At 45.6% G+C, this 15,126-nt stretch overlaps 1 protein-coding gene across 3 annotated transcripts in view; it reads left to right on the top strand.

Moving 5' to 3' along the window:
* LINGO1 (leucine rich repeat and Ig domain containing 1) overlaps positions 1-15,126 on the top strand; it is an 827,164-nt gene that overhangs the window by 422,322 nt on the left and 389,716 nt on the right. For 2 of the 3 annotated variants that reach the window (XM_053272886.1, XM_053272887.1), the window contains exon 4: positions 11,511-11,593. The gene's annotated coding sequence lies outside the window, so the exon portion shown is untranslated. Of the gene's footprint in view, positions 1-8,273; positions 8,324-11,510; positions 11,594-15,126 lie in introns of those variants that run through there. The other variant, XM_053272888.1, reaches the window with a different exon arrangement.

Below are 15,126 nucleotides of genomic sequence, written 5' to 3'. Positions count from 1 at the left end.
GGTAATGCCTGTATGTTATTCCTGGAGCTGATGGAGAGATATTTATTTTTAAAAAACTTTTTTCATTAAGATTTAGGTGTGCTTCACATTTAAATCTTGAAAAATACTGCACAGAAGAGTGGCAGTGAGTGATCGATGTTGCACTGTTTATAGCAGTGGCTATGGGAAAGGGTGGAAGGGTTTACATGAAAAATATGGTAGGCAGGTTCACATGATAATCAAAACCAGGGTAGGAGGCAGTCTACCCTGATTTGCATGATCATGTGAACTCACAGAAATTTCTCCAGCCCGGGTTGCTCAAAGCAGGGTAAACCAGGTTTCCAACCATGCTCTTAACCAAGGTAGTAGGAGAGGAGAACCCTCCTACCTTGATTGTTTGGTTGTGTGCACCCATTCACCTCTTCTACCCAACCACCAGCACCCAACAGGCCCTTCCTTACATGGAAACAATAGAGAGCTGTGCCTACAAGGGCTGCCATCCAGGGACATGCCACTCTGCAAAGCACACTCTCTGATCCTGAAGCTGGAACAGCTTCAGCAGGGCTGGGTCTGCCTCCTGCTCCTATGTGGCCAATCAGAGGACAGCTGCTGACATCATGAGGCATTCCAGTCTGCTGGCAGTGCAAAGCATGCTGGGAAGGAATGCAAAACCTAGGAAGGCTTTCCATGGAGGAGCAAAGCTTGCAGTCCCTGATTTCAAAAATGGTCACCACACCTGGTTTAATCATGTTTCCCAGGTTTGCTGACCCAAAGAGAGATTGTGGTTGTGTGCTGCTAATGGGGTAGGAGCTCTCCAGCCCCAAATGATTGTTTGAACAAGCCTGGTGGATTTCTGGATGATAGACTTGAGTTGCAGTCCAATACGGTATTACATTAGTAAAGGTTTTGAGGAATATCCAACAGTGGGCTTGTTCTCATGATCATATTGTGTGTGTGTGTGTGTGTGTGTGTGTGTGTGTGTGTGTGTGTGTGTGTGTGTGTTGTAGGGAAGACACACTCTTACCCCATGCCTCCAAGATGAACAGAGCCTCCTTTGGGATCTGCAAGTGGTGCACCCACATGAACGCTGCAGCATCATTCTCCATTGCTGAAATTGGGAGGTGGAGCCACCATATATGAAGATAAAACATCTCTCATCCATGATTTGATTGTGGATGAGCATGCTGACCTGGTATGTGTGATGGAGACCTGGTTTGATGAGCTGGGTGGGGTTGGTCTCTCTCAGCTTTGCCCTCCTGGTTTCCTCATCTAGCAGCAGCCCTTCCTTGAGGGTCATGGAGGGGGCATTGCAGCCATTTATCATGAGACCTTTCCTCTTTCCAGGTACCTGGTTAGGCAATCTCCTGATTTCGAGTGTTTGTCCTTGAGGCTGGGCCTCCAAAATAGGCTGGGGATTCTGCTGGTGTACCGATCACCCCACTGCTCTTCAGTGCATCAGCTGTGTCCCTTTCTCAAGAAGGCAGAACTGGCAACAGTTACTCATGCCCTAGTAATGTCGTTATTGGATTAATGTAACACGCTCTTTGTGAGAATATTCGGAAACTGCAGCTAGTGCAAAATGTGGCAGCTTGGATTGTATACGGAGCTGTCCATTGGAATCATATTATACCCACTCTGAAAGAGCTGTACTGGCTACCAATTTGTTTCTGGGTCCAATTCAAGGTGCTGCTTATGACCTTCAAAACCCTCAATGGTTTGGGCCCTGGATATCTGAAGGACCACCTGCTCCCAAGGGTTTCTGCTCCCTTGACCAGATCATCAGAGGGGGCTCTGCTCCATGTGCTGACAGTGAAAGAAACTTGGTTGTTGAACACGCAGGACAGGGCCTTCTCAGTCATTGCCCCCAGGCATTGGAATGCTCTCCAAAGTGGTATATAAATTGAACAATAAATATAAACTATCTATCTATCTATCTATCTATCTATCTATCTATCTATACTAGAGATGTGCATGAATCAATTTTTTTGATTCGATTTGTACCCGAATCGAATCACTCCTGATTTATTTTGGGTCCGAATCTGGCCAGTTAGCACAGGGGTGATTTGTTTTGTCCACAAAACTCCCCAAACAGGTAGATTTGGGTACAAATTGTTTTGTACCCAAATCGATGTGCACAGACAGCAGGCACAGGCAGTGATTCTCTCAGCAGCAGGACGGGGGGTGATTCCCCCCCTTCCCTTTTCCTCAATCAGGAAAGCAGGAACAAAAAGCAGATAATCCACTCCAGGCAGCAGGCAGGCAATGCAAAGCAAATCTCCTCTGGCTCTCTCTCTCTCCTCCCACGAGGCAGGAAGGCAGAATGGTGGCTGCCTGCCTCCTTAAGTACAGGTGAAACTCGGAAAATTAGAATATCGTGCAAAAGTCCATTAATTTCAGTAATGCAAATTAAAAGGTGAAACTGATATATGAGACAGACGCATTACATGCAAAGCGAGATAAGTCAAGCCTTAATTTGTTATAACTGTGATGATCATGGCGTACAGCTCATGAAAACCCCAAATCCACAATCTCAGAAAATTAGAATATTACATGGAACCAAGAAGACAAGGATTGAAGAATAGAACAATATCGGACCTCTGAAAAGTATACAGTGTACTGTGCTTGATTGGCCAGCAAACTCGCCTGACCTGACCCCATAGAGAATCTATGGGGCATTGCCGAGAGAAGGATGAGAGACATGAGACCAAACAATGCAGAATTGCTGAAGGCCGCTAATGAAGCATCCTGGTCTTCCATAATACCTCATCAGTGCCACAGGCTGACAGCATCCATGCCACGCCGCATTGAGGCAGTAATTGCTGCAAAAGGGGCCCAAACCAAGTACTGAATACATATGCATGCTTATACTTTTCAGAGGTCCGATATTGTTCTATTCTTCAATCCTTGTCTTCTTGGTTCCATGTAATATTCTAATTTTCTGGGATTGTGGATTTGGGGTTTTTTTCATGAGCTGTACGCCATGATCATCACAATTATAACAAATTAAGGCTTGACTTATCTCGCTTTGCATGTAATGCGTCTGTCTCATATATCAGTTTCACCTTTTAATTTGCATTACTGAAATTAATGGACTTTTGCACGATATTCTAATTTTCCGAGTTTCACCTGTATATTTGAAAATCCCTCTTTGAACTCCCCCCACCATTGTCCCTTCTTTGATCCTTCCCCTAGCCAATGTGGAATCAGTCACCCCTGGCAACACATGATTTGAATGGAAATGAGCCAATCTGGAACCGGAGGGGCAGGAAATGCCAGCTAGTCGTTGCACACTGTAAGTCACCAATCTGAAGCTTGGGTGGGAGGGATTTTCAAAAAGTTTTCCTGACACAAAATGAAGGCAGCAAGAGAGATAACCACAAAATGGAGATCTGTATCTACAAATTTTTCAGGTCTGAAATCTTTGCGATTTGTTTTGGACCCAAATCTGGCCAGCTAGCACGGGGCGATTTGTTTTGTCCACAAATTGCCCATATTAGGTAGATTTGGGTACAAAACTTTTTGTACCCAAATTGATCCTCACACCCCTACTATCAAAGGCTGCTAATCTGGTGACTATAGGCCACCTCCAGCTTCCGAGGCAGGATGCTTCTGAATCCCAGCTGCAGGGAAGCAACAGCAGCAGATCTAGATCCAGATCCAGATCCAGATCCAGATCTAGATCCAGATCTAGATCCAGATCCAGATCCAGATCCAGATCTAGATCCAGATCCAGATCCAGATCTAGATCTAGATATATACCATAATGCACTGTGGAAGCAACAGAGAGGCAGCCCTCAGTAATGCACTGCAGCATCTCTCCTCTCCCTGGCCCTGCAAGTCCCAGGACTTTATGATTAAAATGGCTACTGGCTGCCTGGGAGTATTTTAAAGCCACATGGCAGTGCAGATGATGACAAAAAGAAGGTAGAACAGACTCCATTGCCCTCTTCCCTAACTTTTAATCTGGGTAGAAGATCTGGGTAGCTGCTGAGGCCTCCCAGCTCTCCAGATGACCACGGGCCCCATGTTAACCCCTTTCTGTCTCTGATCATGAGAACAGCCTTGGTGTCTTTCAAGTCTGCATTGATATTCCCTCCTTATGATTCCCCCTTCTGCAAATTCATGTATTTTTCCTCTCTGGGCAAACTGCTAACCAGCTCTGCAATGACAGCGACACTTGCTGAATTTTGCAACATCCTGATGTTTTACACAGGGCTGTTATGGCTTCTCGATATTGCAATGCACTGAGTTCTGTGCAAGGCACTAAACCAGTGTGTCCAGATGAGCATAGAGGGTGTCTGTTGTAGGCCGTAAATGGAGCCGTCCGGCTGTGAGTGGTGCCTTAGAGGTGTGATTATGTTTAGCGTTCAGGAACATTTACCCAGATGGACCATCTGCATTCTCAGTGGACAGCGGAGATTTATCATAACTCAAAATCTGAGTCTGTTTATGCAAGACATCTATCACATTCGGAGGCTGGGTTTCAGCCTCTTGAAACGGTCTGCAGTGACAGGACAATGATAGATGCAGGATTTAAACTGTGATGGTGCTTTGGCTGCAGAAACTGCTGGCCTGGGAACATGTGGTATGATAAGAGTTTCTCTGAGCATGTATGAAGTCTCTTCTCTTCATTCAAAGTAACCATGATCAACTCCCATACAAGGAACTAGATTTATTTATTTATTTATTTATTTATTTATTTATTTATTTATTTAGCCTATACCGCCCAAAACGCAAGTTCTCTAGGCAGTTTACAAAGCAAGCAACCAATTAAAAAAAGAGATTAACATATTTCAACAATTAAAATTTAAAAAGTTAAAACTATTAAAACACAATTAAAACATATCTAATTAAAAGCCTGGGTGAACAAATGTGTCTTGACTGCCCTTTTAAGAGTTGTAAGAGATGGGGAGGCTCTTATTTCAGCAGGAAGTGTGTTCCAAAGAAAGTAGATGTACTTTCATGTCAGACAGTATGATCTTCAGGAAGAGTTTAAATTCAACCACATAGCATTTTAGAAATTAAGCATCATATATTTATACTATAGGAACCGAGAGTGGGGCCAATGAGTGGTTGTGAGTATCTCCCATGGCAGTATCATTTATTACTTACATTTCAACTCCACTTCCTGGCCAGAGAAGCCCACCTAAATATCACGAACTTGAGTCCAGACTCTCCCACACCTGGAGACAAGGAGGACAGTTCCTGAGAAGAGACACAGTGGAGAGAACCTCTGACCCAGCCACCTTTGGGCTCTGCCAGTCGAGCACCCACATGAATGCTGCAGCGTCATTCTCCATCACTGAAATCGGGAGCTGGGGCCTCCACATATACCATAATGCATTGCGGGAGGAGAGGAGAGCCAGCCCTCAGTAATGCACTGCAGCAGCGATCCTCTCCCTGGCCCATCAAGCCACAGGATTCTATGATTAAAATGGCCACTGGCTGCCCAAGCGTATTTTAAAGCCTGGGACCCTGTGTCACTGGGACCTCCTGCACTGGGAGAGTCAGGGGGACACAATCCAGTCAAGGGCATAGCTATAATTGAGCAGATGGGTTCAAAGAACCTGGGCCCTCCATTTTCTGAGGGGTCCCCAGCTCCACCCCACCCTATTTTCTTCATGATCTCCCTCGCTCCAAGGGGCCTCCAGGGAGAGGGGCAAACATGGGCCTCCTCTTCCCTAGCTATGCCCCTGGATCCAGTTACTCCAGCACGGCCCAAGGACACAGTCCTGCCTTGATTTTCAGGTTTAGAGGAATTCCCTGAGGACTTGCAGAGCGCCCGCCCCCCACCCTCAGCATCTCTGGAGTCTGCACTGTTAGACATTGCAGGAGTTCAAAACTGGACAAGGTCCTTTAATAAAGAGATCCTTCCTGGTCCCCATCTGTGACTCTATAGATGAGAAGTTCTCAAACTGGTCTGTGATTTCCATCCAGGTGGTCCTTGGAAAAGTTGCAGAAGAGTTGAGAATGTGGTGGTTTTGGTTAATCCATTCCTTGATCCAGTCCAGCTTTTGCATGAGGCTTTAGTTACTTGCATTCCAGTCCTGGAGTAAACAGCCAGCAGCAAGAACACTGAAAAGCAGTCTGCACTTGCCTCTTGGTACATAATATCCATTTCATTAAACTGTTAATATTCCTTATTCCGCTCCAGTGCCTTGTACTTGAATACCACAACTCTTTCCTTTGGATTCTACAGAAAATATAATTAATTCACCCTGCACTTGATGTTTTGATTGTTCGATGTTGAATTGTATGGTAGTGGGAACAATGGGATGTCTGGAGCAGAAGGAATTTCTGGGGAGGAGCTATTGGTATCTAGCAACAACGTCAGTATTATTCATTTATTTTAAAATATTTATACCCCTCCCCTCCAGTGCACTACTGCTTGGGGCGGCTCACAACAAGACAGACACAGATAAAATAAAAGTAATAAAATTAACTAATTTTTTTTTAAGTCAGGTTAAAAACCACAATTAAAGGGTTCAAATTAAAACTGAAAACTATAAAAAGCTAAAGAAGCAAAAGAACCTACCAGATATAACAAAACAATAATGGAGCATTAAAAAGCCTCCTTAAAAAGGTGCGTTTTGAGTTAAAAAAAAAAAAAAACACTGAGGGAGGGAGCATGGCAAATCTCTTCAGGCAGGGCGTTCCAAAGCCGAGGGGCCACAATCAAAAAGTCCCTGTCTCTAGTCCCTGCCAACCGAATCTCTGTTAGTGGCGGGGTCATGAGCAGGGCCTGAGATGATGAGCAGAGGGCCCTGGCAGATTCATATGGGCAAATGCGGTCCAGCAGGTACCCTGGCCCCAAGCAGAAAAACAATCAGTAGGAAAACAATTAAGGGGTAGAGGTGATGGAGGAACCAAAGACCCAGAAGGTTCCTCTCCCTTATCTCGGGAGGTGTCTGCAGGAGAGCAAAATCTAGTGACTTCTGCCTAAGGTGATCCAAAAGAGGGTCTCGGGCAGCATTCCCTGCTAACTGATCAAATAGGTACCTTTTAAAAGTGGTGATTCTCTTGATTTAAGCAGGAGGAGAGCAACTGGCCCTCTCCATCCCCAGGAGAGCATCCCTCCAGTGGCTGTTGCTGGTGCCTATCTTATGTTTCTTTTCAGATTGTGAGCCTTTTGGGGACAGGGAGCCATCTTTATATATATAAACCGCTTTGGTAAACCATTGAAAAGCGGTATATAAATATCTGTCGAATTCGTAACAGGGATTCCTAGATGTTGTTGACGACAACTCCCTTCAACCCAGCTGCATGGCCCTTTGCCTGGGTATTATGGGAGTTGTCGTCAACAACATTTGGGGATCCTGTTATAGGGAAAACTGGTCTCAGGGCCCCTATCCCATAACTCCTCTTTTGATTCCAAGCTTTCTCAGTCTGCATTCTGGGCCATGGCTGATGTGCTTCAGCAGATGGCTTCCCCTTCAGATGATGTCCCGGCTAATCTGAGGGCTATTGGTGTAGAGGCCTGTAATAATGATGATCATGTGAGACATTAACAAAACCTTAGTTTTTGTTGAGCTTTGAACTCTACTCTGGTTGATGGCACTGTGTATAACTTTTGGCACGAGAGACTGACACTTCCTTGTGCTGATGTTCTCAGAGGCACACAGCGCATGAAGCATTAAAACACAATGAACGGCTTGATTTGATGGTAATGGCATGTTACCGGCTGCTTGTTTCATCAACCTGCAGTGGATCCTTGCCATATATTATTTCTGGATCAAGGGCTACACATTCCTCTATGTGTGTTGGGCAATGATTCCATCAGGATCCTTAGGCAGGATTCCGCAGCCATCCATCCATTCCTGTGAATGTATGTTAGGTTTCTATCCCACTTTTCCATTGACATGCTGGAAGCAATTTAACTAAATCAGCCCTGCACAAAACAGTGACAGCTAATCAGTATAGAATCCTGGCAAATGTATGATTCATGCTCTGCAAGATGATTCTCAATAGAAACTCATCCAGTCTCTTTGGGCCCCTGCCTTGTCAGTTGAAGGTGATTCAGCATTGGCAGCAGTGATGGAAAGGATGCTGTTCACCTGGGCATGTCCCAGGTGTGGCTTATTTTCCCCAGCCTTCAAATGAAGCATGAGGTATTTGGGGACTGTTGATTGGCTGAAGCTCTGGGAGGGGGATGGAGCTTGTTTCCATCTGTAGCACCCTCCTTCCTGGGACCTCATTAGGCATTTAAGAGAATGCCTTCTCCTTGGTCAACCCTGCCACCAATTAAGAACATCTATGGAGGTCTGGTTGCAGTTGCCACTGGGTGATGACTTGAAACTGGGCCTTTTCTAGAGTTGCCTCGGGAGACTGGAACATGCTTTCTAATGTAATTAGAGTTTCTCCTTCTCTTGGTCTTTTAAAGAAAGACCTAAAACATATCTGTTTACCTAGGCTTTTAGTTTATAGTTTTAAAGCTTCTGGTTTTAGAGTTGTTGTTTTTTGTAGTGGATAGAGTGCTGGACTAGGACCTGGAAGACCCAAGTTTGAATCCCCATTCAGCCATGAAATTCACTGGGTGACTCTGGGCAAGTCATTTCTCTCTCAGCCTAACCTACCTCACAGGGCTGTTGTGAGGATAAAAATAAGCATGTACTCTGAGCTCCTTGGAGAAAGGAAAGGTTGTGCCGTTGAGTTGGGGTCGACTCCTAGGGACCACAGAGTCCTGTAGTTTTCTTTAGTAGAATACAGGAGAGGTTTACCATTGCCATCTCCTGTGCAGTATGAGATGATGCCTTTCAGTATCTTCCTATATTGCTGCTGCCCGATATAGGAATTTCTCATATTCTGGGAGGAAGAGTGGGATATAAATGTGAAAAAATAAATATAAATAAATAAATTGTTTTAATCGTGTTAATGGTTTTTAGATTGTGAAACGCTCAGGGACTTGTTTTGTATATATCGTGATAGAAATGTGCATAATAATATTAATGATAATTAGAGAGGCATCTATCCTACCTGCTCTGATCCCTGTGCAATTTTAAAAGCTCGAACTACAACTTCCAAAGACTTGGGAGTTGCTGGACTACAATTCCCAAGGCCATTGTGGTTGGGGGTGATAGAAGCTGTAACCCACCAAATGTCCCGTGACTCACGGTTGGGAAACTCTGTGAGTACCTTCTTCCCCTGGCATCCCCCTGGTATAGCATGAATCTTCTGGTTGCTTTTGGAGTCCAAATAGGATTTTTTTACTTTCATGACCCTAATTGACTCTGGGTGCTTCCCCCCCCCCCACCTACTGCATCTAGGAAGCAACAGATTTTCTTTTCTGTTCCATCTGAACTTCAGTTTCATTTCTGTCCCCCTTCCTTTTCCATCACACTCTCTCTCTCTCTCTCCATTCAATATTCCATATTCCTTGATGTTTATATTATTTGTATGTATCCAAATATCTTTTTCAAAAAGTATGTTTAGGTATTTCCTACTCAAACAGCTGGTGCAATAATGCATTGCAAACGCATGCATTTTCTGGCAAACATAAGAAATACGCAGAATTCATAGACACATCCATATCTTATAAAGCCTGACCTCCTGGGAACTGTGGCAAAAGAGGAATTCAGTAACATCCCTCCTCCACGCTGCCCTGGTGACACGCAGCCATTAATGGTCAAAGGCAGATTCCCCAGAGTTGTATAATTCACTGTTAAATAGGTCATACCTGGCAGGTGTATTGGCAGTGAGATATCTGAGTCATCACTAGGGAGTGAAGGGGATCTTTGGCAGACCTGTGCTTCAAGGCTATTATGCTTCAGGGACCAGGGCTAGAGACCAGCGTGGAGCCCTGCCCGACTCATCCACCCAAAGTGAATTGGATCAAAAGGCCTCCCTTGGTACCACATTAGATGCACAGGCCATGAGGCACAGCCAAGGAGAAGGAACTGCTCCAGGAATCTGAAGCAGGAGGCTTGACCAAGCAGGAGGTGAGGTGGCTTGTCCATCATCTCATATCTAGGAGCTATTCCCACACTGAGTGGGGAAAAGATTTAGTAAATGGGTAGTATCCCATTCAATTCCAAATCCCTGGAAACATTAGGAATTAATGCAAATGTGACCCTTTTAGTAACCCAGAAGCTAGTGTGTTGTCCCTTCAGTACGAGGAGCACAATTGTTTTTGCAGATTCCACACACACCCCATTCATAAGTGCAGTGGGGGTGGCGCGATCTACACAACAGTGATTATCATGCTTCGTATTAGAACTGACAAAAGGAAGTACCTTTTCACATGGAGCATCACTGGTCAATGGAATTCTCTGCCACAGGATGTGGTGATGGCCACCAGCTTGAATGGCTTTAAAAGAGGCTTAGACAAATTCAATGGCTATAGGCCACCTCCAGCCTCAGAGGCAAATACCAAATGCAGGGGAGTAATACCATTTCAGAGGGCACACTGTCACCTTTTGCCTGCGGACTTCTCAGAAACGTCTGATGGGCCACTGTGGGAAACAGGATGCTGGATTATGCTCCTAGAAGTTCCAGCTTCAAGGGGGTACCATTTCCTACCCACAAGCCTCCAGAGTGCAACAAGGTACATTTCCCTCCTACTGAGTAGTCTTCATAATTGTATCACATCATCACATGCAGTCATCCTGAATCAGTCTGATTGAGGGCTATGGCCCTCTCTCTGGAGTCTGGTGGGCCAAAAGAAAAACAACAAACAAACATAGACAAAGCCTACCAGCAACTGGGAGTGTAACACCACCGCTGAGTAAACTAACCCCACCCTTTCACCATGGTGAGTAACTAGCTTCCAAGGAAAACCTAGATTCCCTGGAATACAATTGGAAAAAGCACTGATTTAAAAGTGTAGATAGCAGGATTAAGGACCCCCCATGGAGATATGTGATGTCCATGTCTTTATAAATAGATATTAGAGAAATGTATGGAGAATATGTCTTTTTGGCTACTAGCCCTGATGGCTAAATTGAGCCTTCATTTCAGTGGCAACGCTACTGAATACCAATTACAGGGGAGGGCAAACAATGAGGGGTGGCTCTTGTCTTGCCTTCATGCCTTGCTGTGGGCTTGCCAGAAAGACCTACTTGGCCACTATGTGAAAGAGGAAGCTGGGTTAGATGGACCTGTGGTTTGATCCGGCATGCGTCTGCTACTGTGCTGGGTTAGATGGACCTGTGGTTTGATCCAGCATGCGTCTGCTACTGTGCTGGGTTAGATGGACCTGTGGTTTGATCCAGCATGTGTCTGCTACTGTGCTGGGTTAGATGGACCTGTGGTTTGATCCAGCATGGGCCTGTTACTGTGCTGGGTTAGATGGACCTGTGGTTTGATCCAGCACGGGCCTGTTACTGAACAAGTGTTCAACTTATCCATGTTGCTATTCACATGTGGCTTTGTCACTGTTAAAAAGCTATTTTTCAATGTTTCTTTTTTTTATTTTGCACAACTTTTGCTTTCTGTTATTTAATGCCAGATGAGACCAAAATAAGCAACTGTCTCCCAGACCTCTGAATTCAGATATCCAGGTTCATTGACCATCTCTCTTTTGCTCTTTCCACTAGGGTTAGTGTTTCATCTCAAGACATGTTTCCATGGTGAGCTGAGTGAGTTTCCTGCATCATCTGCTGATGAACCTCACAGACAGGTATGGGATGCTCATTGTACAGAGGTACTCTCTCCCAATTTACCCCACCTGTTTATAGTTGAGTCATTGTCTATCAAATATAGCTGTTATGGTGATAGCCTGTCAAAATGGTAACCCTATTATTGACCCTCTTGAGTAAACCATTCGACCAGGTGAAAACACTGACCGGGAAAAGAGATTTGATAAAAGGCAAATTTCTAGAATCACACACTGAAATAACAATGATTCTGCAAGCAGATAATTTTCTTCATTGCACACTAGTTCAGCAAAGCCAGGCTCCAGGCTGTGAGGTTCTCAGACACGGGGAGCTGACTGGGCCAGATGCTGGTTCAAAATGGGCAGGGATTGAGTTTCAGGGCAGAAACAAGGACCGGAGGGGCCAGAGGCAGATACACAGTGAAAACCTGGCCTAAGCGAGGATCTAAGGCACCAATCAGGAGCTAAGCAGAGCCTTCTTACTAAGAGTCAAGGAGCTCAGATTGATGAGCTAACTCTCAGGATAGGGGTTTTTATCGCTTTGTGGGCATTTGCGCGGGGCGGTCAGCTGTCTCTCAAGCTGGTACTGCAGCCTGGGTGGCACCGGCTTCAGGAACAAACTTGCGCTGGAACAGACTGATGGTGACAGAGAAGGAAAGGCTCTAGAATCAGACTTCTGGGAGCCCTGGTTCTACATTGGCTGGGTTCATACAATTGTTGAAACCTAGGTTTAATGTGGGTTAGCCACACTAGTGTGATTGTGCAAATCCATGCCAAGGCAGGAATCTCAGAGTCAACTTGGGCTGTAAACCGCTTTGGCATAAGTTCACATAATCATGATAATGACAGTCACCTACATTAAAGATTAAAATGAATGTGCGAACCACACGATAGTCACTGACAACCAGGTGAGTGTCTTCTTATAAGCCTGACTTACATTCTCTCTCTCTCTCTCTCTCACTCACACACACACACACACACACACACACACACACTCTTACACTTCTACTGAAAGTTGGAAAGGGTATGCTAAAGCCATTGTTGCTTCCTTCTGCCCCATCTCTGGTCAAACAGGTTTTAGTAATGCTTCACCAACCAGTGAGATGTCAGAAGAGCCTATGCCACAATGGCAAGTCACATATTGAAGCTCTTCCCACGATCAAGTGGGAAGGGCTACCCTGTTACTCGGGGAGGAAGCCCGAAAGTGCTTACCTCCCCACAGATGAGCACACGGAACTTCCTGGGCAGGCCAGTCGGAATGGAATGGAAACACGGAGGCACCAGGGCAGATCTCTGACGGCATGGTGCTCACCTGTCTCCCCAGGGTCTTCCTCCTAGTGGTTTTTGACTTGGGGTGGGGGGAGGCTGGCTCTGCTGCCTCCTCAGGAACAGGGCTAAACTGAGGAACCAGGAATGAGTGGGCCTCACATTGCCTATAAAAGGCCTCTGTTCAAAGCAGCCCTCTGCTCGTCCAATAGTGAGCTCATGATCCCATCTGCCTTAGCTGTCTCGCCTCTCCCAGGTCTGAACACAGTTTAAGGTAGTTCTCATGATCAAAAACTGGCTAGAACAAATGTCGTAGCCAGCTTCAGCAGCTCTGTGCACTCCCGATTTTCGATCGTGTGTGAACAAACACCCAGGTAGGAGGAGAGGTAGGAGGTGTGCAAGTTGGCTCAAAATTGAGCCAGTTTGTACTTGGACCAGCTTGGCTTGAAGGCTTAACCTCAAACCAAATTGGGTCCAGTTAAGTTCCATGTTGAGCGAAACCTTCACAGTGGCCACAGTGAGTAACCATTTAAACCCTTTTAAATGCACAGTGGGGGCTTTGAACCCAAGCCAGTTCAAATTCAAACAGAGCCAAGGGCCCGGTTCTTCGGGAGGCAGTACCAAGCTGGTCTGGTCTGGTTCAAATCTGTTTCAGATTCAAATCAAACTGGGAAAACCATTTTTATGCACACCCCTATAGGGGGGTGATTATGTGTGAGAGAGAAGCTGGGTAGGATGGCACCATCCTCCCAGCTCTCGTACCCAGCATTTTAGCAAGGTAGGATTTCATACACGATCACTCCTCCTACCTTGTTGCTTGTTCACACATGATCAAAAATCAGGAGTGTGCACAGCTCCCAAAACTAAGTATGATGCCTGTCCTACCCAGTTTTTGATCATGTGAACTTCCTCCTTGGGTATCCAGTAGATTCCCCTCCCAAGGAAATTGACACCATTACAGATGCTCCTGAAGGTTCCTATCTCTTGGGAATTGAAAGTGCACACTATTCAGTTGGAGGATTATTTAGATTTGTATCCAAACTAGGCTATTTATTTGTATTTCTTAGCTCTGTGTGTGCTTGTGCATGTGACGTACACATGATTGAATTTGTCGCTATATTCTTTCTTGCGGGGGGGGGAGGAGATTTGCATGACTTGATCCTCACAATCCAGTTAATACAATTCCCAGTTAATGGTCTGTGTGCAAGGCTGTAGTGTGGCTGAAGCTAATTGGCGATGGCTCCGAGCTGCGCCTGGGCAAGAGAAAGCTTAGAGCTGCTTGCAGTAGCAGTGGAGCCATTAGGAGAAATGGGAGCTCGAGAGCCCTCCCTGGCATTTCTGGGTGGGGTTGTGAGAGATCCCTGACTGTGACCTTGGAGAAGCCACTGCCAGGCTGTGTAGAGACAATACTGAGCTAGATGGACCAACGGTCTGACTCAGTATATGGCAGCTTCCTATGTTCATATGTTCCATGTGCTTTGTTTCTATTGACCAAGAATAGTCCTTGTTTTTTTATACCTTGCCCGGGTAAGATACTGTCACTAATTGCTCCTGAATTGATAAGTTGGTGAATCTATGTTCATGAATACGTGGCTATGTTCCTGAATTGTTCTGGGGAAAATTTCGGGAGCTGCATTTTTAAACATTTGCTTAATGGGCTGCCTTGTACACAAGAGTTGTCATTCTCCCCATTACAGCCCACTCCACTGTGGGCTGTAATGAGGAGAGCTGGTTAGGAGAGGAGAGCTGGTCTTGTGATAGCAAGCATGACTTGTCCCCTTAGCTAAGCAGGGTCCACCCTGGTTACATATGAATGGGAGACGATGTTTGAGCACTATAAGATATTCCCCTTAGGAGATGGAGCCATTCTGGGAAGAGCAGAAGGTTCCAAGTTCCCTCCCTGCAGCATCTCCAAGATAAGGCTGAGAGAAATCCCTGCCTACAACCTTGGAGTATCCACTGTCAGTCCGTGTAGACAATACTGAGCTAGATGGACCTATGGCCCAACTCAGTGTATGGCAGCTTCCTATGTTCCTTTCTAGAAATGAAATATTTGGGTCTTGTTTCAGACAGAGCCATTAGCTGGGCTGGGGTTTCAGTGGAGGCAGGAGTGTGAAGAGCGGCAGTGTAGGCATCTTGCTGCCTTGCTGGTGCCCCAGTAATCTGCCACCTGAGGTGGCCATCTCACCTTGCCTCCAGAAGGGGACGTCCCTGGGTTCCAGCCTAACCTTCTCCAGGACATGCTAGTTTTCCATGTGCAGGCAGTTTTTGTCCATAATCACATGTGTCCC

The sequence above is a fragment of the Hemicordylus capensis genome, chromosome 10 (genome assembly GCF_027244095.1).
Source record: "Hemicordylus capensis ecotype Gifberg chromosome 10, rHemCap1.1.pri, whole genome shotgun sequence".
Classification (NCBI taxonomy): domain Eukaryota; kingdom Metazoa; phylum Chordata; class Lepidosauria; order Squamata; family Cordylidae; genus Hemicordylus; species Hemicordylus capensis.
The sequence above is the reverse complement of the archived record's forward strand: the minus strand, read 5'-3'. Positions and strand labels throughout refer to the sequence as shown.